Source organism: Haliotis asinina, chromosome 3, assembly GCF_037392515.1.
Source record: "Haliotis asinina isolate JCU_RB_2024 chromosome 3, JCU_Hal_asi_v2, whole genome shotgun sequence".
Classification (NCBI taxonomy): Eukaryota; Metazoa; Mollusca; class Gastropoda; order Lepetellida; family Haliotidae; genus Haliotis; species Haliotis asinina.
This window is the reverse complement of record NC_090282.1, coordinates 33,188,247-33,210,261: the sequence shown is the minus strand read 5'-3', so window position 1 is coordinate 33,210,261 and position 22,015 is coordinate 33,188,247. Positions and strand designations below refer to the sequence as shown.

Here is a 22,015-nt window from a genome sequence, read left to right as displayed (position 1 = left end):
AGTAGCAGCAACTATATACATCGGGGAAAAGTATTGCAACACCAGGATTTTGGAGCTCCGCTGATACATATACCAATGATGTTATACGGTTATAGCAATAATTGTGATAAAACCTGTTATTGTGGTGATAAATAGAGTATTGACAATAACATAAAACAAAATTACATGAACTTTGTTACTTTTTCATTCGATCATGGTCATTTCAAAACGACCGTACACAACTCACAGAACAGGTGTCAGAATAACTTGTCATAGCAACAAGGTACTGTTAGTCAGACGTCAGTGGAGCACTAATGTCACTAGAAAAAATGTTGAAGTACTAAACTCTGGCATGGACCTCAATACCTAGTGTAGCCATCGTCTGCAGCAACAATATCAGAAACACGTTTCCTCACTGACAAAATAAGGCGTTGGATTTGCCTTTGTGGCAAATGGTTCCATTCCTCATGGAGAGCAACATCAAGCTCTGCAAGAGTTTGAACTAGAGGTCGTCTTTGCCTTATTCTACGACCTAAAATGTACTACACAGGGCTCAGTTGGATTCATATCAGGACTTCTTGCAGGTCATGGTATTGTTGTAATGGCTTAGTGACGAAAACAATCACGAACCAAGTCAGATCTGTGGGGTCTCGCATTATCGTCCATAAAAACCGCCCTTGTACGGAGAGGGTGGTCATCAAAATGTGGAACAACGACCTTTTGCAATGTGTTTCTTTGATACTTAACGCCACTGTGGTTGCCCCTTGCAGACACCAGAGGCAGTTTACAATTGTAGGAGAAGCATCCCCATACCATCAATGATCCGCATGAATTTACGTGTATTTGTTGATACATGTTCCTTGCGTAAGTGTGTTTGGGCGAAGCGGCAGGTGAAGAAGATCGAAACAACGACTTCATTCCAGCCTACAACTATTCTGGTGTTGCGATACGTTTTCTAGACGTATACATCTAAACCTATCTCGCATTTTGTAGGGGCTGGAGGACTACACTACCAAATTTGACTGCATGACTATCTAACTTGTCTATTATTAGCATCATCATCACAATGAACATGATCCATAATCCTTACCATTAGTGACATTCACTGTTCTGGTCTGAATGTCCCAAAACCAACAATCACGGAGCGACAGTGTACAGAAGCGGTGTTTATCAAGCGAACCTTCAGTGTTCCCTGATGTTTACTGTATAGTGAAGACCGACGCCATTGCAGTATCGCCTTACAATATGTACCCACGGACAACTGGGAACAGACACGCCAACACCACATTATTCTAGCGCCCTTTGAGCTGATAGCTCCGCAAAGTCACGATGTACTTAAACTCTTTCACTGAATCTGCTGCACTGGCTGATAGTATCTGATCCGTCAGTCTCGAGGGTACAATAGTCTGTTAGTGTAATGGTGGTGATGAGCTTATGGTATCCGTGAGGAAAGAGGCTATCGAGTTAAATACAGTGTACGCTCGTGAATTGAAGTCGACCAAACGTAACAGACGTTAAACTACCGAAACGCTACTGGGTTTAAAGTTTCAAATTGGAAATACCTCAGCCGATTCACAATGATAATGACAACACTCTACCCACGGAACAATAAGCTTTTTCCATGTGTCTGGCTCTCTGTCTGCCTGCCTGTGAGTCGGTCGCTCGGTCAAGTGGTCTCTGTGTGTGTGTGTCTGTCGGTCTGTTTATGTGTATGGGGTGGGAAGGGGTGGGGACGGGGTGGGGTGAGACGGGACATCACACTGGCTGTCTTTGTATGCGATGGTGCGAATGGGACTGCATCCGAGGCATTCATGAAGAATAGTTTGCTTGATTATATAATACTAATCACAAGGGAAGTTTACAAACTTGGAAATGCAGTGTATTATTTAAAACATCGTCTGTCGACAAAACATGGCACATACACATTCAGACGGAAGGTAATTTATTCTGCTTCCATACTGTTCATGAAGGTACGTACATTGTTCATTGGTGCATTGATGTGCAATAATGCGTATACGAATATGACAAGCATTTCGTCTTTCACTTAGCCGAGGAGAACACAACGCTTCACAGAATACACTATGTGTTAAAGAAAGCAAAAGAAGGATTGGCCTGATATGACGGGTGACTTATTGTGCCACAACTGCAAAAACTACTTGTTTTCATTTCGTCGTTGCCGTGACTACAGTCATGAACAGAATCATCTGTTATTTTTGCCGCTGCACCTTGCGAACATCACTTATATACCAAGGTGTAACATACATGAAAGTCATGTTAAACTTTCAGCATTCTTTGCTGCCGACGTCATTACGTTGGATAACAGGTCGATGAATATTCATAAAGGTTCACAAAAAACATTATCATTCATAAGTTATCCACGTGTCCTTGTCTTCAACGCACCTATCAATGCGCTGACAAGCTGAGATCTACATACAGTAGACGGGCAGTGGTACTGTTGTTCATGTTAGGACCAATAGCAAATGTTATTTCTTTCTAACTTTGTTGTTTAACGCCGCTGTGTTCCTGAAGTCTGTAAATATTCGAGTGTGGATCAGACAGTCTGGTGATCAACACTGTGACCATCGATCTACGAAATTTGGATACGATAACCTGTATCGACCGAGTCAGCGAGCCTGGCCACTTGAACTCGTTAGTCGCCTATTACCACAAGCATGGGTTGCTGAAGACCAAATCTAACTACCAAGGCAACCCAGACAACGACCAAGGCCCCTATCAGGAAGAGCTGCCTTGTAGAACAGACCAATAACCTCTCGGAGAAGATAATCCTCGCTACATGACTTCCTTCTTCGGTATTCAAATTGGCAAAATGGATATCTCACAGTGGAAAATCCACACACCTTCCTGGTCCTGGTGTAAGGTCATGGTTTACAACAGTGGTAAGTATGGAGCCCTTCCTGGTCCTGATTTGAGGTCAGGGATTACAACAGCCGACAGTACGGAAAGGGATTTCCCTCCAATGCATGATCCAGCACCGCAGCTGAGATTCTGACATGCAACGTTTACATGTTTCGAAAGCTGAAAAATTTCTTGCTTACTGAATTATTAACAATCTTTACAAACTTCACAAGAGGAACATCCGGTAAACAGATTCAAAGCATAAACAAAGATTCTCCCTAAAGTGAGGAACTGATGAAGATTGAGGGAACGATACTGGTATATAATCAGTTATTACCCTTCTTGTGAGACGGGCATGCTTTTGTCCAATCAACGACTCAAAAGGAAAAATAATCGAAAGTACAGAATACCTGCTTGTTACATAAACCATATTCATGGTGACCCCATATGTAGCTACATACGCTTTCAGTGACTGCTGCTGAGACTGAGAAGGCAAGCTTTGATAAATCTTGAATGACCACAAACGCTTGTAAGCTGGACGGAAAAGAAACCATCCACTTGAATTAATATCAATAGTGCCTAAAAATCAGGATTGACGAACATCCACACCCAAGCCAATTGTTATTACAGTCATGCTTGAAACGGGTCCACAGAAGTCACTTTATTTGTCTTAGTTGTTTAAATTCGTAATTCATTTTGATTTAGCAGTAATGATATCCAAGCTACACAAATTAGCTTCATTCGTCTAGACTTGAAATGGACTCACATTATCAGGTGTAGAGAAACGTATTCCCGTCTGTCATTCTTATCGAAACCTTACTGAAATTTAAGATTGTAGACTGATAACATTTAACCAGTTACAGTCCTTGTCAAACGAGATTCTATACATATGGAAATTAATTAAGCAACACCAAATTCAAAGACACATAAAAACTTAACAAAGTTTAACGAAGTAATTTTGATGATTGATTATTCAATTTTGATGTATTGACATACAGCATGAGCTTTTCATGGGTTGATATGACGCGCGTGAAGCTTGCACAGCGCACGTGCATTGCTTTAACCTCAACTTTCGAAAAATGCACTTTTTCCCTGGGGTGTTTACAAGCGCAGGTTGTCGATTGCATTCGGTTTTTCATTCATTTCAATGTCATGGCACGTAGGAAATTATCAGAGGCCACTCGTTGGCAAATAATCGGCATGAGGAATGCTGGTATGTCTCTAAGACAAATCGGGACTCAAATCGGACGACATCATTCCATAATTTCAAAACTTTTGAAAAAATACCGAGCCACTAATGAAGTTAAAGACCTGCCTAGACCAGGAAGACCCAGGAAGACCACAGTCCGGGAGGACAGAGCTTTACTGAGACTTGTACGGCGCAGGTCCTTCGACTCGAGCTCTCGGTTGAGACAGGAGTGGCTTCCAGGGAGACCCATCTCGAACAGGACTGTTCGGAATCGTCTGAAAGCTGCAGGATACCGGGCAAGGAGGCCAATCAAGCGACCCAGACTGTCTCCAGCCCATAAGGCAGCCCGACTGGCCTGGTGTAATGACCGTTTGCACTGGAACATTGCCTCTTGGAGGAAGGTCCATTTCTCAGATGAGAGCCGGTTCTTGCTGCACATGGTGGACGGTCGTACTCGGGTCTGGAGGCAGAGGAACACAGCAATGGCTCCACGGAACATCCAGGAGACTGTGGCCTTTGGGGGAGGTTCCGTTATGGTATGGGGGTGCATTTCCATGAACTGCAAGTTGGATATCATTACCATCCGTGGCAACCTTAACGGTGTTCGTTACCAACAGGAGGTTCTTGACAGGGCTGTGGTACCTCATTTTGAGAACCATCCTCTGGCAACGAGACCCATATTTATGGACGACAATGCTAGACCTCACAGGGCGCATGCTGTAAATGATTTTTTGCGGCAAAATGCAATTGACAGAATTCCATGGCCTGCCATGAGCCCTGACCTCAACCCCATTGAACATTTGTGGGACTTTATTGGCCGTCGTGTGAGGCAGAGAGACCCACCAGTCCATAATCTCAACGAATTGACGGCTGCCCTGCATGAGGAGTGGAACAGGATCCCCCAGAATCAGATCCGGAGACTCATCCAAGGAATGAGGAGGCGTCTGGAATCGGTGGTGCGTGCGCAGGGAGGACACACTAGATATTGATGAAAGTCGGTGTGCAGACTCTCAGATGACTGTTCTTTCTTTCCATGTGACATTTGTGTTAATACACTTGACAACAACGTCTGTGGATGAATAGTAAATTGTGTCCATTTTTTCATGAATTTAAGACAGTTTTAAGAATTTGGATTTCGTTGCAATAAAGCAAAGTCTTGATACTTTTTCCCTTTAAGTTGTTTGTCAGAGATCGTCTGTTGAATAAAAAAGTGTCAAACTATATCAACCCGGCATATTTTGATTGTCAGAACACTTCAAAGTTGCTCCAATAGAAAAAATTGGGGTGTTGCTTGATTAATTTCCAGGTGTATAGTTTGAAGTGGTCATTCGCTGTGATGAAGGTACCTTCTGGTCCGTCCCGGAATACTATTCGTGCTTTGATTACTGATTGGTCCGGCTATTAAGATTGCATAACTCCGCAATGATTCAGATACTATAGATAATGTTAATCGTAGAAGCATGAATCGTTTCCTGGAGACAAGAGTGTCAAATTTAAAACTAAATGAACTACTTTTTCCACCGTCATCAACAATAACACGATTACGCTATCGTAGAAACACACACGTTTTATCGTATTTGTTAACTCTCCTTGATAATATATCTTAATATACCTCACAGGACAACAGTAACCCTGCTGAACGCCAAACAACGTCACTCAGCGCGAATCGACGTTTCCAAAATACCTAGAGCAATACAGATCAGGCGGTGTATTATTGCTCATTAAACTTGTAACTATTTAAGTGAAGCTATATCTGACATTGTGGGCTGGTATAATTTACTGCCGTTTACCTATATTATTATACTATCAAAAAAAGAAACACATACACGAGAAATATGTTGCGAAAATTGTATTTTCAATCATGTATAGCTCATGTAACATATAAAGTTGACACATTTTTTACTTGTGCAATTGAGTAAAATCATGATGTCAACACTTTTGTTACATATTTTGAAGATAGTTTGAACAAAATAGGTAATTAATAGATTTTTAAATACAAATCGCCTATGCGTTTCTTTTGGGGGATAGTATATTTACAAACCGCCGCCATATAACTGGAATATTGTTGACCATCAAACAAGAAAACTGAAACATGTTCAACACATAAGGGAGAAGGTAGGTGACACAGTAGTTGCACGATTAACACGTCACGCCGAAAGCCTTTGTTCAATTTTGCATTCGGTGCATTGCCGAAATATATCTGTTGAGCACAAGTCTGGTTAATTGGTAGTCGGGCGTTTAAGGACAAGTTAAGATATGAAATGTTTGAAGGGCATTTACATCTGGAATGCATAAGAGAAGCAAGATTTGTGGATGTCACACATAAAGAAGTTGACATCATTAAATAAATTGATGTTGTACATTCTAGGATCAAGGCCAGTCCTTATCCGATATCGTAATTCTCTTGGTAGCACGTGGCAGAATGAACACCACGGACAGCATTACGTTACAGCCTAGTTTGGGGGATATTTTTCAAAAGCTGGGAAATACCTGCTGTGATATATTAGTATGGAAGAATAATGCATTCGATTACTGGTTTTTGATCCAAAAGGTGTTAATATATTTCCTATCACGCAGTCTGTTTTATAACTTACATATTTCAAACTTGCCCTCCCTCGCCCCGAGGGCTTGTCAGGGACACAATTAGAAAACTAAGACGTCAAAATAAACATGTGTCGGTACGGCGATTGAAACAAATCCTTGCACAAGCTTGATGTCTCTCGTTATACTATTTGCAAATTGTTGCTGAAATTTGGTTACAAATATAAAAGTGTTCAGTGGATAAAACTGTCCATGTGTGAACGGCATGACATCGTAAAGTCAAGAATAAATTACTTGAGAACAATTTGAAAAAACGCGCCGATTTTTGCGAACCGGTGTATCTAGACATGGGTAAATGCCTCCCATACAGCATCATACCAATGGCAGCATCCTGACAGACAGGAACCGAAGCGGAAGCTACCAGCTGGTAGAGGACACAGACTTATAATTCTGCAGGCTGGTTCACACAAAGGATTTCTGCCTGGGTGTGATTTGGTATTTAAATCTAAGTCCACCGACGCGAGAGACTACCATATGGAAATGAACGGGGCTGTCTTTACACAGTATGTAGAAGACCAACTGATTACAGCCCTTCCAGAAAAGTCCTTGCTTTGTCATGGACAATGCTCCATACCACAGGTGCCGTGAGTCCGACAATCGGTGTCCAACATCCAATTGTCGTTGAGCTGAGATCATTGAATGGTTTGACAGAAGCAACATCGTGAGACCTGACAAAGCCACAAAACCAGTGCTGTATGAGCTTGTGTTACAGCACAAACCACCACCTTCCTATGCCATCGACAATATGTTGAAGAACGCTGGTCACGAGGTTGTACGACTAACGCCATACCATTGCGATTTGAATCCAATTGAACTGATAAAGGGGGATATCAAGGGGAAGGTATCACGCTACAACACAACATGTTGTCTGACGCTGAAAAAATGTTCACATGGCAATAGGGGAGATTGATATCAGTCGGTGGGAAGCCTGTGTCAAACATGTATTGGCAGCTGAAAATAAGTACTGGAAACTGGGTGGTGTTAGAGAAGAGACCATCCCACCAATCTTAATACATCTTGGAGATGAATCAGATACTGACCTGTCCGAAGAAGAGATGCTTTGTGATTGAAAAATCTTGAAAAAAATCAAGGAAAACAAGGAAGTGATCAACCCCCAAAATCAAAGACCCACTTCAGTAATGTGTACATGCGTAGTTTCACAGAAATATGCTTAATGGAGTGAATAATGCCTAGAAAATAAACCTGTCCCCTAACTACTTCCAAGCTCAAAATATTTTCATGGAAACTAAACAATCAAAATTCTCCGTTATTTACATGTGCATGAAAAGACATTGCAATAGCAATTTGACAAAAATCATAAAAATTAAGTGACATACTTGATTTTGAGATGACCCCCCTCTGCCCTACACCGGTATTGACACCGTTAACTAATGCAAAATGCACGTGTTTGAAGTCATGTGAGATGACCTGGTGAGCATAATGTAAGAATGTGACATGTGTCCTGCCTATTTACATGACCGGGTCGCTGTTCCGGTAAGTAGCCCAACACCCTTGTGTTGTGAAATAATGACAGCTCTAATAGGCAAATTTCGTATTATCGAGTGAGAAATTATGACAGTTAAAATCCTCAATGGTAGAAGAATAAAAAAAACCTCTTACCAAATTGGAAACGGATAGCACTTATACTTTTAAAGTAAAGTTACCAAACACCGTCCTGAAACATTTTTGTCAGACTATATACAGGTGATGACCACACCAAACCATGACTGCATCTTCAACAACTCAAACGACATCAATGCCCCCAACCACTCAAACTCTTCGCAATGCCACCCACGTTTCATAGCGGCACTCGATTTAAATCAACACATCGTAACGTCACCTGAACTATTAAATGCTTCTTAGCGCCTCTCAAATCAGACCAGCGCTTTGTACCGTAGTTCAATTCGAATCAACGCCTTGTTCGGCCGTTACACACGACAGGCTCCAACGCCCAAACACCTACATCAACATCCTGCCCACAACGCGAACTTCACGACGTCTCTTCGTACAGAGTTCTAGCAGAGAACTAGTCTAATGAGGAATAACGGGGAAGTTCTTCCTCTTTGGCCCTCGAACATAATGGATGAGGATCATTAACCGTGTTGTAGAAACTCACTGATATTTATGGCACAATGTTTTATGTAAGGCTGACAAATATAGGTCAATGTCATCATACAAATCTTTTCAACAATATACCATTTATTGCCAAATTCGTCGCGTAAGATACGACCAAACACTGTTTTCACTTTTCCAATTGTAGATATAATGTTTGTTATTTCCTCATGGCCTTCATCCCTTTTCAGACACGTTTCTTTCAGAAATTTAGTCACACGTCCATTTTTACATAAACTAACACAGCGCCCAGCACACACGTCACACCATGGTACATATCAGTAGATAAAGATTCGACTTTTTAGGCTTATACTTGCCTGACTTGGTGTAACTTGGACTAAGACTGTTATCTATGCACTTGGGAGATAGCAGTTAAGGTACTTCAACACTCGTGTCTATATCTTGCCCTGCTGCACAGTCGTGAAAGCAGTGGGTGCGAGTAGTCTCTTTTTGTTACATGCAATAAAGAGACTGTTGACAGTCATGATCGATTTACGATATCTCGAGTAGACTTCGTACCCGACAAGCAGAAAACCGATTGCATTGTACTGGACTTAATGATTATAGTATTCCAAGAAATTCTGAGAAAGTTGTTTCGTCAAATAACTAATACGTGTATATCAACAACAGAAGTTTAACTTAAATGAATATGTTGAGATGATTCTCTTACAGTGTAAATGTCTTTCAATACTTCGTGAGATCGGCAGCCACTGTTTTGTCTCGCCCACATTGTGTTTTAGGCCGTTATATTCCTGGGCAATGCGATTACCGTCATGCAGTGTTCTGGCCGTTGGAAAGAGGTGGACATTTTTACAGATGTCAATTTACCGTTCCTTCGTCAAATTTCCAGTGAAAACACACAACGGTGTCACATGATGATATCCCACCCCACATGTGAAATTGTGGGCCATTTTTATTTTTGGTTTTCTTAGATTGGTTTAATAGTAGCTTTTGACCAAATGTTCACTTAATTCGGAAAAGGTCAGACAGAACTTTCATCAGGAATGAAAACATTACCCCCATCTTGAGTTTCGTGAGGCATGCAGCATTTTAACGTCTTTCTCTTTTGCATATTTAATCAGGGGGATTCTGTGCTTTTTCGCCCAGTTGTCCTTGTAATTCTTGTCTAATGGTTTCCTTACAAACCTGATAACTTGCTCTATTACTGATATTCTGAACGCTTTTCAGTGTTCTACTCCCAATCTGACAAAGTCAACGGCAATGCGTAGTAGTGAACTTCCTTGACCCTCCTGCCCCTGTCGTGTACTCAGTACCGACTCTGTATACCGTTGATAGATGAATGTTATATCTGCCAGCTAACTCTTATGTATTAATGTATTATCCACACCCCTTTCAAACTCACCTGTTTTCTTCTATCATCTGTTGTCCCATCTGCCATGTCAACAATGGCAGCCGTTTGCTACACCAAGGGAGGTAACCCTTGATGTAGTAAGACTCATTCTAAGCCTACAATAGTTACCTCCCATATGTACCTGACATAATATAGCTGATTTCATGGGAAGCTATAAATGGCTTAGTATTGTTTCAGATCACACATAGTTATAGTCCGTTTGGAATGCATTGATTGGAATTTAACCTATAGACCGGTTCATTTAAACCGTTCTCTATCATTAAGAAGAGTTTATAAACTAGATCTATAGTAAGAATCTTAATACCTGCTTTGGCATTAACACTTTTGGGGCGATACTTTGAACAAATATTGCTAGACATAATCTCCCCTCAGATATTTTCTAATAGTTTAATCAGGTCATAACAAACGTTGTTTTCAACAGTACTGAGAAAATACAAGTCACGATCACTGCAGCATAACTTTTGTGAAAATACTCAAAGGTATCAAGAGCACTGTGGTCTTTCACTCACCCGCACTCACTCACACTCTTGAATTGTTAACTTTATTTCAATATATATGCCTATTCCGATTTGTGTTAAGGATTAAAAGAAATTCAATGCATTTTCTGTTTCACAGCAGTAATTTACAACACATGCTGTTGTGCATGGTCCGTTTACTTTACTAATAGTTCAAAGTTGTACGGATGAACACTTTGCAGGTGATAATGACGGTTGCAAACGATGGGGCAGAATACTCTCACCTGAACAGTGCAGTGTTTATCTTAAAACACATTTTACACAAGAAATACACTATCTAAAGGGCCCTTTTTCTCAAAGCGACCGTTGCACTGCGACTGGCGTAAGTCTATGTTAAAATATAGAAGTTCCGATCATCTTAGCGTTACGACCGTTTCATGGAGCGGTGCTCTGGTATTCTTTACCTTGTATTAGATGATGTGCAGGTCTCGAAAATTTAACCTTTCAGATCATGAGGAAAATGAAGGTACAGAAAACCCATCAACTCCCTATCAACGTAAACAGGGGATGATTGTTGACATGAGATTGTTGGTTTAGAGCAAGTCAAATGTGTGCATGTATAGCTGGCGTTGAAACATGAGCATGTCTTTAACACAAGAGACCTGTCACGTAGTCCCTACCACAGTGAATCTTTATCGCAATACCTACCTTACGTTTAGGTACACCTCCACGCAGATTAGACCTGTAACGTGAACACACTGTAACCACTGCCCAGATGTATATCGGTGATCTGTATCAGCTGAATTCAATAGCTGTCCAGTTAAGCCTGACAACGCCTGTCATCTTGTAGAGGTAATGTTCATATCAAGCCGGGTCGTCGTGTACCTAGCACTGCACAGGGAGACCGAGATCTGAATGCAGGCTTAGCTTATCGCCTGTCCTCACGATCGGGTTGCAGATATGTAGGGCTGTGGGGAGCACACCCTGCCGTACCCATGTCTGAACCAGGAAGTGCTTTGTCACGCCGAGGCAAATACTGGCGACGTATGTTGCGTTCCTTGACAATACCGAGATACGTAGTAATCTTTGGACCATGGCCCACTAATGTAAGGTTTTTATCTTGTGATTGTTATATATTTGTTGTTGCTGTTGTTGTTTGCTGTTGTTGTTGTTGTTGTCGCCGTTGCAGATGTTGTTGTTATCCCTACCTTTATTTTCGACCCGTGAAGCTCAGGGGCAGAACAGACCTTCAGTACCCCATGCTTGCCATAAAAGGCAACTGTGCTTGTCGTAAGATGCGAAAAACGTGATCGGGTGGTCAGCCTCGCTGACTTGGTTGACGCATGTTATCGGTTCGCAAATGCGCGGATCGATGCTCATGCTGTTGATCACTGGGTTACCTGGTCCAGCTGGAATATTGCTGAGTGCGGCGTAAAACTAAACTCACTCGCTATCCGTATGATCATCTTTGAATGCAATAAATCCATCTCAGTTGTCACCCGTTTTTTGTAGCATTGTGGCGTTCAACAATTTAACCAGTCCAGTTTCTGGGACGTCCCTTTGTAAGGACAGACTCATTGCCTCGGTGGTGTAATGGACCTAGCGTCTTCCTTGTGAGCGGCAAGTAGGTGGTTCGATCTCCTACTGGGGTCACACTAAAGTACGCCAAAAGGGTACTCTCGCTGCCCTGCCTGACGCATGAAGTGAGAGGGACTGTTCGGGTCATTGGTGTGTGTGAAGTATTGAGGTTAAACTGCAAATTTACAAGCAGCAACGACTATTAATCACATACACATTCACAGCACGTCTCTGTCCGAGTCAAATACCTGTGAACGTGACAACACCTCATATTTAACCATACATTACCTTCAAGAACACGTCTGTACAAAATCAGTTATGCAGTTTGAGATCAGCTACCAAGTGGTAAGGTGACAATGTAGCATCTAATAACGAAATATGTAGCCTTATTACTCGCCCGTGGAATATACTGCATTGTAAACCAAACGTTACAGTGTTCTGTAATCTGATTGGTTGAAAAACATGATTAAATGGTATTAGATTCCCGGAAACTGAAAGACTATTCACCGCGTATTGACACGTAAACAATTGTTTTGTTGTGTCATCAACAGTGGTGACGTCATTCAAATCATATTGTGACGTAAAGTTAGAATGACGTCACAAATGAGCAACTCCAGATGCTACCATGAGAACCAGCTGATGACACTTCACTGCTGTGTCCGTATTCGATGTAAACGAGTGCAGACACTAAAACCCCTTTGGTTTACTTTTGTGTTTACAATGTCGATAAACATCATGTGTTGGCCAATTTCCGGGTGTTATTGAGTATTTGAAGCACGGGAATATTTCATTTGAAACCTCAGGGACACATGTTAATCTCCTAAGTGTAATATTTTCACTTCAATATTACACCAGTGTAATACCGCTTGACCTATGACGTCAAAATGGTTCAAAGTTGTGACGTCACAATGCTAATATTGATGTCGCGATTTTACTAGACCTTGTTTGACTTGAAAGCTGAGTGTCCTCATACTATAGGCAATTTCGCGGCAGTTTCTGTCAATTTATGTTGGCGAGTAATAAACAGAATACTAAACTCGCTTCCGTGAAATACCATTTTCATTAAACTCGTTAAAGATTTAGTATCAAACTCGCTTTCGCTCGTTTGATACCAAATCATTAACTCGTTTAATAAAAATGGTATTACACGGAAGGTCGTTTAGTATCCTCTATTTAACCCTCTAGAACCCGACGTAGCATGTATGTCACATAGTTATTACTCGTGCATTTTCACAATAAAGGTTTTATGCTGAAATATTTTGTCTCCAGATTTTAATAACGTTACTTTTTGCGTTAGTTTCGTGTCTGATAGAACCAGCTCCGTGTGACATAACTTCTGTCACGTTCAATGTGGCCGTCTCCGTGGATGACATGTGCTAGCTGACAACCAGGATTAGTGACTCTCATATAACTGATTTATATACTGCTGTTTATGTTGATACAATACTCAAGTTTATGCTTTCTAAATACCTAACATAGAAAGGTTGTATCATATAATGTATGCACCCAAGTGTTGTAGTGAGGTAAAGAATTTTTGAAACTTTATTTCAGTGGTTGGGTCCTAGAGGGTACAACACAATAAATTCAAATCCACAAAATCAGTGCTCTGCGACTAAACATATTGCTTGCCTGCATTCACCGATTTTCAACGCTGGACCACAAGACCGTTTTACTGCACCAGTAGCATATCCATACTCATCCTCGATGAAACAGGGCGTTTTATTTTAAGTTTGCGATTGATACTCTCGGACAACTGATCCCTGTGTATATTTAGATTACAAACAAGTGATTTAGTGATTTTGTTGGCTTTTTGTTTAAAGCAGCAGTTCTGCAGATACTCCAGGTCTATGACGGCGGCCAATACATAATCGAGTCTGGTTTACACAATCCAGTGATTGACAGTGTCGATAGCCATGTCTCTGACCTTTTACTCATATTCGATTAGTGACTGAAACCTGCAGAATGTTGCTGTTAGTGGTGAATGAGGTGGTACATAATAAACTACAGTAGAGCATCAAAGCGCTAGATTGCATGCACCTTCACAACTGTTCACTTTGATCAACACCCCAATGTTATCCTGTTTCACAACGAGAAGTACACTAAAGGAAAACTAATGGTACGTGTAATCACATCCACAACATATGACAGCCAGAAGGAAGGTGGCCCGCCTTATCCACCCACGCATCCTAACCCTATCCCTGGGTACGGTAACCCTGGTAACACGGCTTCCATGCGGGACCAGGGATTGAGGCTTTCTTGGAAATACACCGAGGAGAGGGAAACTCGATTTCTTTGAAGAAAGCATCTAGCATGAATTTGCATCCCGAGCTACATGTATTTAGTGAAGCATGAGCTTAATGACTTTGTGGCTGAATTATATGGATGAGTGAGTCAGTATCTGAACTAATGACTAAACAGGATTACTTGTGTACCTATTTGACACCAACTGGATGCATACATAACTCTGCACGTTCCAAGCCCGCCTTGTATTCTAACCTCAGTAATATGAACAACTGCCAGTTAGCGTTTGCAAGATCTTTCTTCACAGGTGAATGCCTGTGTGTGTATGTTGTAAGCCTGCTTTGGATCGTAAAACTAGGTTGAACAATTGATTGTGCACGTTGTAAACCTGCCTTGGATTGTCAGATCTTGAAGAACATCTCACCGTGTAAGTTCGTAGTCTGTCTGTAGTATTGTAAAAACAAGCTGAACAAAACACTGTGTACATTCTAGACCTGGGGCCCGTTTCACAAAGCCTAAGATCTCGTAACTTTTCTCGCAGCTCTTGTACCTGGCATACTGTAACAAAGGAGGTGCAAATGCTACGAGAAAAGTTACGAGATATTTGGCTTTGTGAAACGGGCCCCTGACTTGAGACCTAACTTGATAAACAACTGACCGTGTAAGTTTTAAGCCTGCCTTGTATTGTGAGACCATGTTGGACAACTGTGTAAGTTCTAAATCCGTTTTGTATTCTTATAAAATATTGAATAACCGTATGTGTAAGTTCTGAGCCTGCCTTGTATTGTAAAACCATGTTGAACAAAGGTCTGTGTACGTTCTAAACCTGCCTTACATTGTAATACCAACAGATGAACAACTGCCTTTGAACTAAACTGCGTATTACCCTAACATGATAAATAATAGAATGTGAATGTTCTAAATCTGGCCATTAAATCAAAATGATTAAGAACTACCAGTAACCATTAATTCATCTAAGAAATGTGTCTACTGTATTGCTCAATGTCAACCCTCATCTATATTTTATTCTCGCCTTGAATTGGTCAGTATAACGATTGTGCACAATATCAGACAATGGAGATATGTCACCTAAATAAGTGGCGTGACCCGGACGTAAGAGTAACTAATAACAGATAAGTAAATAAGTCTCAGCCTCCACGCTGTGATACACAGTGTATCAGTAACAAATCAAACATTCAGTCATGCACCGCCTACATTTAGGCTGGTGTAGTTGGGTTTAAGTAAACATGGTTTGGGTTTTTTCTGTCTTAGATTATCTAACACCTGAGTCAGGTCAGGTGTACTCAATGAGTGTTTGTGTTCCACTGTCAGCATAGCATATGTTCAACATGTGACACTTAAATAAAAACTATTACCCAGTACCATCAATGAACCCAGGCACTTGCTGATTTGTCGCCAAGCTCTATAACCGGCTGATTTTTTTGGCTATTTCAGGACATTCTGTTGGATAAACGACACTTGACATGAACGGACGAAATCGTGTGAATCTGAGGACTATATCCTCTCTTGGAGTTCGTGGTCGACCGGAGCGTTGGCAGCCATTAATGTCATTAGTTTGTTAGCGTTTTCTGGCCTGTTGGCGGAGAGACAACATGTCTTACAAAGCCGTCAATGGCATACAAGCATTCCGTATACCAATAAATGGCCATCTTTGAACAGTTGTTATCTTAGGACGCCCCAATATTTAATATCAAAACAGAAATCAATTGATTTTCGGAGCTGTAAGTACAGCTTTTTTAAATAGAAATTGCTTAACGGCGAGTACATGTGCTCACTTTTGACCGTGACACGTGCAAAATTAATATATGTTGCAACTAAAGGGTAAAATAATCATAGAAACAAACAACTACGACATAATACTGAATAATAATGCATTTCTACATCGCCTAAAATTCATATCAGTATAAATAGCTAGACCTCTAGATCTCATACAGTTTTTGTATATGTGTATATTTCCACTACTGTGGCTTCAATGTGATGTCTTACAACAGATGAACCTAGAAGTGTCTGATAAGGATTCAGTCACCACAGGTCCTAATGACCTGTAACCTTTGTCATAGGCTAATGCTGTCAGTGAAAATATGTCACTCCGAGGGAACCGAATAACTCCTAATAAATTCAAAAGGACGGAAGTCAGATGGGAGGTCGAAGAATCTACAATTGCCAGTTCTGTGCAAATCACCCTCGCAATTATACTCGCTTCCACGTTTGTTGCTAATTGCTGCAATCAGCAATATTAACGGTCTTGAATGTCAGCCTGTACATAAGAAGTTGACCGGGTTAGAAATGGTCCTCAGCAACCCAGGCTTGTCGTAAGAGGCGACTTACGGGATCGGGTGGACAGCTTCATTGACTTGTCATCGTATCCCAGTTACGTACATAGGAGCTCATGCTCTTGATCACCGGATTGTGTGGTCAATTTATTTACAGACCGCCGCCATATATCGGTAAAAGTGGCGTAAAACCAATCTCACTCACCTAACACAATCTGGATTAGACAAACGAGGGACTGATATCTGGAATAGAGATACGTACGGTCAGAATATAATGCCCAAAGATGGGTTGCCTGAGACGTAGCATTACAGAGGCCCTGTTTGGAGTAAAAATGTCCACATCCATTTCGTATAATACTGGTTTATTATCAATCATCAAAATAGGCATAATGCAATACCGACATGCTAGTTTCTTTAAGCAATAATAGTGGAATAATGTCAAGACATATATTCTGGATTGTCAGACAGACACAACAAAGGTCGCAAACCTTACAGCGCAAGGCCACGATTTACGAAGCTCTCTTAGCGCATGGCACTAAGGACTACCTAAACACTAACAGAGCTTCGAAAATCTAGGCCCTAAAAAGTAACTTAAATCTCAATACGAACGAGGTGACTGTGTATGGGCGTGCGTGCGTGCGTGTGCGCGCCCGCGTTTGTGAGAGAGATGGTGGACACGCACGTGCATGTGTGCGTCTGTGTGTACTTGTGTGTGTCTCTGTGTATGCATATGTCTATGTATGTATGTCAGTAACTGTAACATCATACACATGATGCCGACATAGATACTGATGTTGCCTGTGACCAAACTTAGTTTGACAACAGGAAATACTTGGCCTCATCTGTTGTGCAAAGTACAATGACAACTAAGTTGCAGTCACCTTTGTAACCTGTGCCTCTTTGTAAGTCCCCTAGATTTATGCCATGTCTCTGAATATAAATACTTTTGATTGTAACAAATAAACCCACTAAAACTGAAAAGAAGCCCCAAGGAGACCAGAGATTCCTGAGGAAATCTGGACTTGCTCCATTTAGGGCTTTAGCATTGCTGGGAGGGCTTGACTGTGGGTAAAATATTGTGTTTCAGGGACTGTGTGACCACTATATGGCTTTAAGCAGTGACATTAACACATCTCTCACTCATCAGAACTCAAAACGCTTGGTCCCCACTTTCAAAGGAGATAACTGATATGCATAGAAGACAGATAGGAGGACACTATTGTGAACATACATTACCGTAGATAAGCTGAATTTTGAGGACAAAAAAAACATTCCACTTTCATCAAATTTTTTGAGGGGTGTGAAAACAACACTGTATCGCCTTGCGATAACTAACAAACAAGATGACACAACTTTGTCAGCAAAACATCAAATTTGCAAGTAAAGATCACTAGACCAGATAATTTACCTATTCGGTACTAATTGTTTTTGTTTGTAATTGTCTTAGAAGCAGGGATTAAGATTATCGTGTCCAATTGTCTGGTATACAATGTTGGAAAGAGCAATCAGCTGTGCAGTGCACACGTTCTGCTACCTCTAGAGCATTTAAAACGTACCTGCTCAGAATCACAAATAACAAGGTACTTTGAGGACAACAGACAATCTCAACAAGTAAGAGTATTAACAATATTTGACAAACCATTTCTATTCTGAGTAGTCTTAACAGGTGCAAGCTAAACATACATTCAAATATTCATTCTTTTTGTGGTTTGACTTGAAGGAGGAAATAGGCATAGAGTACAACCTGAGCTATGTTGTTGCATCAGTTTACTAGGCTCGTAAGTCTTTCTCACCATCACAAAAAGGCACTGTAAGTATACATGAGAAACAAACAGATGTTTTTACCAATCTGTATCCTGTATATGAATCCTTTTATGCAGAAGCATAAAACACTACCTTGGTTAAACACACTGCAGTCTCATTGGTCAAGTTCATACCTTGAACAACTTAAACTGTTTGACTACCACTCAAGAACAGTCCAAAGGTGGCAACAAGTTATTGGCTGGTACGCTCAGAAAACACACCTGTAAGTTCACACAAGGTAGACATTCTTGAAAAGACTAACAGGAAGGTAACATGATAAAAAGTATTTTTATATTTATTCTTTGGTTATTTTTTCTTCCTCTCTGATAATTAATAAGTAACTTTGTAAAAACCAAGGGAGTGTGCGAAATACTTCTCCAGAATAAAGACACAAAAATATAACAGCATATTGCTTCACAGATTGAAGAGGAAGACACTCGATACTTTCAAAATTCTAAGATTCTTGCAAAAACAAAATGAATACAAGAAATCCCTTCAACATGCTCAATGCAATTTAAAATTTTACCTATGAGGATGATGCTAAATGCACAAAGATCAAGGATCAAACATGTATAAAATGGTGCAACCTTCATAAGGCAGAAAATGAAAAAATACAATGAAGGAACTCAAATTCCAGCCATCTTAACTAACCATATAAATGTCCATGGGATACCAGAATCGCACTTAAAAGTTACAATTTAAAACAACACACAATGGGTGTGACCATGTTGCCTTGTCAACGATGTTTTCCAATGCGAAACAAAGCAATATTCATGTATTCCACCATGCATCAGAAAAACAGAACCATTTGTAAAGGCAAAGCATCTAAATAAGGCATTCAAATTTCATCTATTGGAATAATCAGAAAACCTGCAGTGAATATGGTGTTAGATATTCACCACTTTAGTAAAACCCACCAATGGTATGGTGCTTACAAACTAAGGATGAATGTCATTGGAACCAAAAGAATAAATTATAACTATGGTATATACATGACATTAGATACAGAATACCTGAAATATACCATACCTCTAACGTTCAGTGAGTATATGATGCAAACATATGACAATATCACTAGTATGTAAGGAAAAAATATAAGTTAAATATCACATATCATAAACTGTTCAAAATGCACTCTACATACTTTTGAAACCAATAAGTAGTCAAACATTAACAAACAGTAGGATACAGTCATATATCTAGCAATCCCCTCTGTATTTTTATGGGCTAGAAGGTTTGGTGTTAATATATTTGATTGTCTGGTATCATGCATTTCCTTAGTGACCACATTTACCTGAATTGCAAAATACTGAATATCAGTATTGGCTTAATATAAGCATATCACGATAATATATATATCGTATCATACATAATCATATACACTGTATATAAATATTAAGCATGATTAAATCCCCACTTGAAAATTATCAATGACAGAGCCAGTTTTAATCTGGGAGACTAGGACAGTCCCAGCATTCTGCCCCACACACTCAAGAGAGTTACAAATCTGTACATCGAATACATTATTCATGCTAATTAGCAGGCAGAGAAATGAAGGATCTAATTGGAGGTTCAGACTGTGTGTAAAAGTTCATGTATCCTTAAAACAGGAGCAAGTTAACAGTAAGCAATATCAGTACTTGAGTCAGTGATGAAGAAAACATTCCCTATACCAATATTCATTTAATGTGATTTTTTCACATAAGGAAGTATATGTACATTGTACAAGTTCTATTGACAGTCAACTCTTTACTGCACTGAGTTTGACGTTACAGTGTAGATACTGACACCGTTATCAAGCAAGTGAGATCCCTTGCTTGATAATGGTGACAGTACCTTGGTAATTTGGTTTTCCTTCATCTTCCAAACTACATTTACTATAATACCTCTCAAAGAATAAGTACAACTCCTGTATTCATGTACACTGGTCAGTTTGTCAATACTATGAATTTCATAATGTCAGGCAGGGAAAATGCTACGGGAAAATGTCTATCTCAAGACCACAAATGCTAGTGAAATGCATTTTCATCCAATCAGACAGTTCCATACATTCACATCTGTGCTGTGGTATGGAGTACAGTCCAGACCCCACTAGCCATGCTTTCTTAACAAGCCTACAAAATAATGTAACAAAAATACTCCTGTTACAGACATCGTTTTCCTGATAGTTAGTGATCCAGACAAGTTCGACAGCATTCCATCTTGATAGTGCAATTTCTGTGAACTCCACTACCTTATACCGACTAATGAGTGAGGTTAGCAATATTCCAGCAATATCATGGTAGTGACACCAGAAATGTGCTTCACACATTGTACCAATGAGGGCAATCAAACCCATGTCTTTGGCATGATGAATAACACTTTAACTACTAGCCTCTATACTGACTAGAAAGAAGGTTAAAAAATGTAAAATCTCAGTTCTCAAGAAATATTGTTTGGAAAGGAATTATTTTGTATTTGATTTATGTGCCCCCAAATCCAAAGTCATTGAAGCAGAATAAAATATTTCATAGACAACACACCAAACACTGAGATCTTGAGAATACTGCATGAGGAGGGTAATGACAAAGGGAGGTTACCAACATTGTCTTGTCACACAATCAGCAGAACCAACAATCATTTGTTGGGGTTTACAAATGGTTCTGTCAGAATTAAGTATTAAGGCACATAAATCCAGCAAAAGCCATCAGAAATAAATCATCAACAATTCTGAAAAACATCGTAAGTACAACAAAAATAATGTCTATGAGATCCCATCAACTTGCAAACTGTCATGGGGCTTTGAGGTAAACCTAGCAAGGTGACTTCTAGATTCTAGGGAATGATTAAACGATTTATACACACTGTATATGACTATAGATAAGCCAGATTTCAGGGACCAAAACAGGCAGTCTATAAAAGGGGGTCAGTTATTTACAGGTGACACTTGCATCAATTATTTTTTTCTAGAGGTAAACTAACACAGACTTTCATAAACAGCTGATTAATTTTTGCATTAATTTTGGCTACTTCAATTCTGCATATGAAATATGACTTTCAGAAATGTAGTCTATGTTCCAATCTGCAAGGTCAGAAGTTACTCTAGTCTGGGATTTTCAGACAACTTTCAACCCGTCCTTCAAAGATAGCTTAACCCGTTACAAAAACATCCAAACATCAACAACTCCTTTACCCATCAAGAAGTAATAAATTCATCAGAAATCAAACATAAACAATTATCCATGCACGATCCCAACTTCTTCAAATTGTTTAGCATTAAATATTTATTATGTAGGCATCTATAAAGTTTATCTTGCATCACTACACCAAATTCTAAATGCCTCTGAAGAATTTTAACCACAATTCATTGAACATATTTCGACTGAAACTGACATCAAGTTTCCAGGTCAAGAGAACAGTTCATAATGTCGATCAGTTCATTTTAGACATGTTCATTATAAACAAAGAATACTGTATACGTAATGCAAATCTGTGGTGTAGATGCTGGCCTAATTTTGACATAGGAGCCACTAAAACTGCAAACAGTATAAAATTA

The 22,015-nt window shown here is 40.0% G+C and overlaps 1 protein-coding gene across 1 annotated transcript in view; it reads right to left on the bottom strand.

Annotated features, from left to right (window-relative positions):
• The window catches only part of LOC137277843 (unconventional myosin-Ic-like), a 52,740-nt gene extending 41,128 nt beyond the window's left edge, over positions 1–11,612 (bottom strand). Inside the window, exon 1 of the mRNA XM_067809808.1 lies at positions 11,273–11,612. The gene's annotated coding sequence lies outside the window, so the exon portion shown is untranslated. The remainder of the gene's footprint in view (positions 1–11,272) is intronic.
• Positions 11,613–22,015: the final 10,403 nt, after the last annotated feature.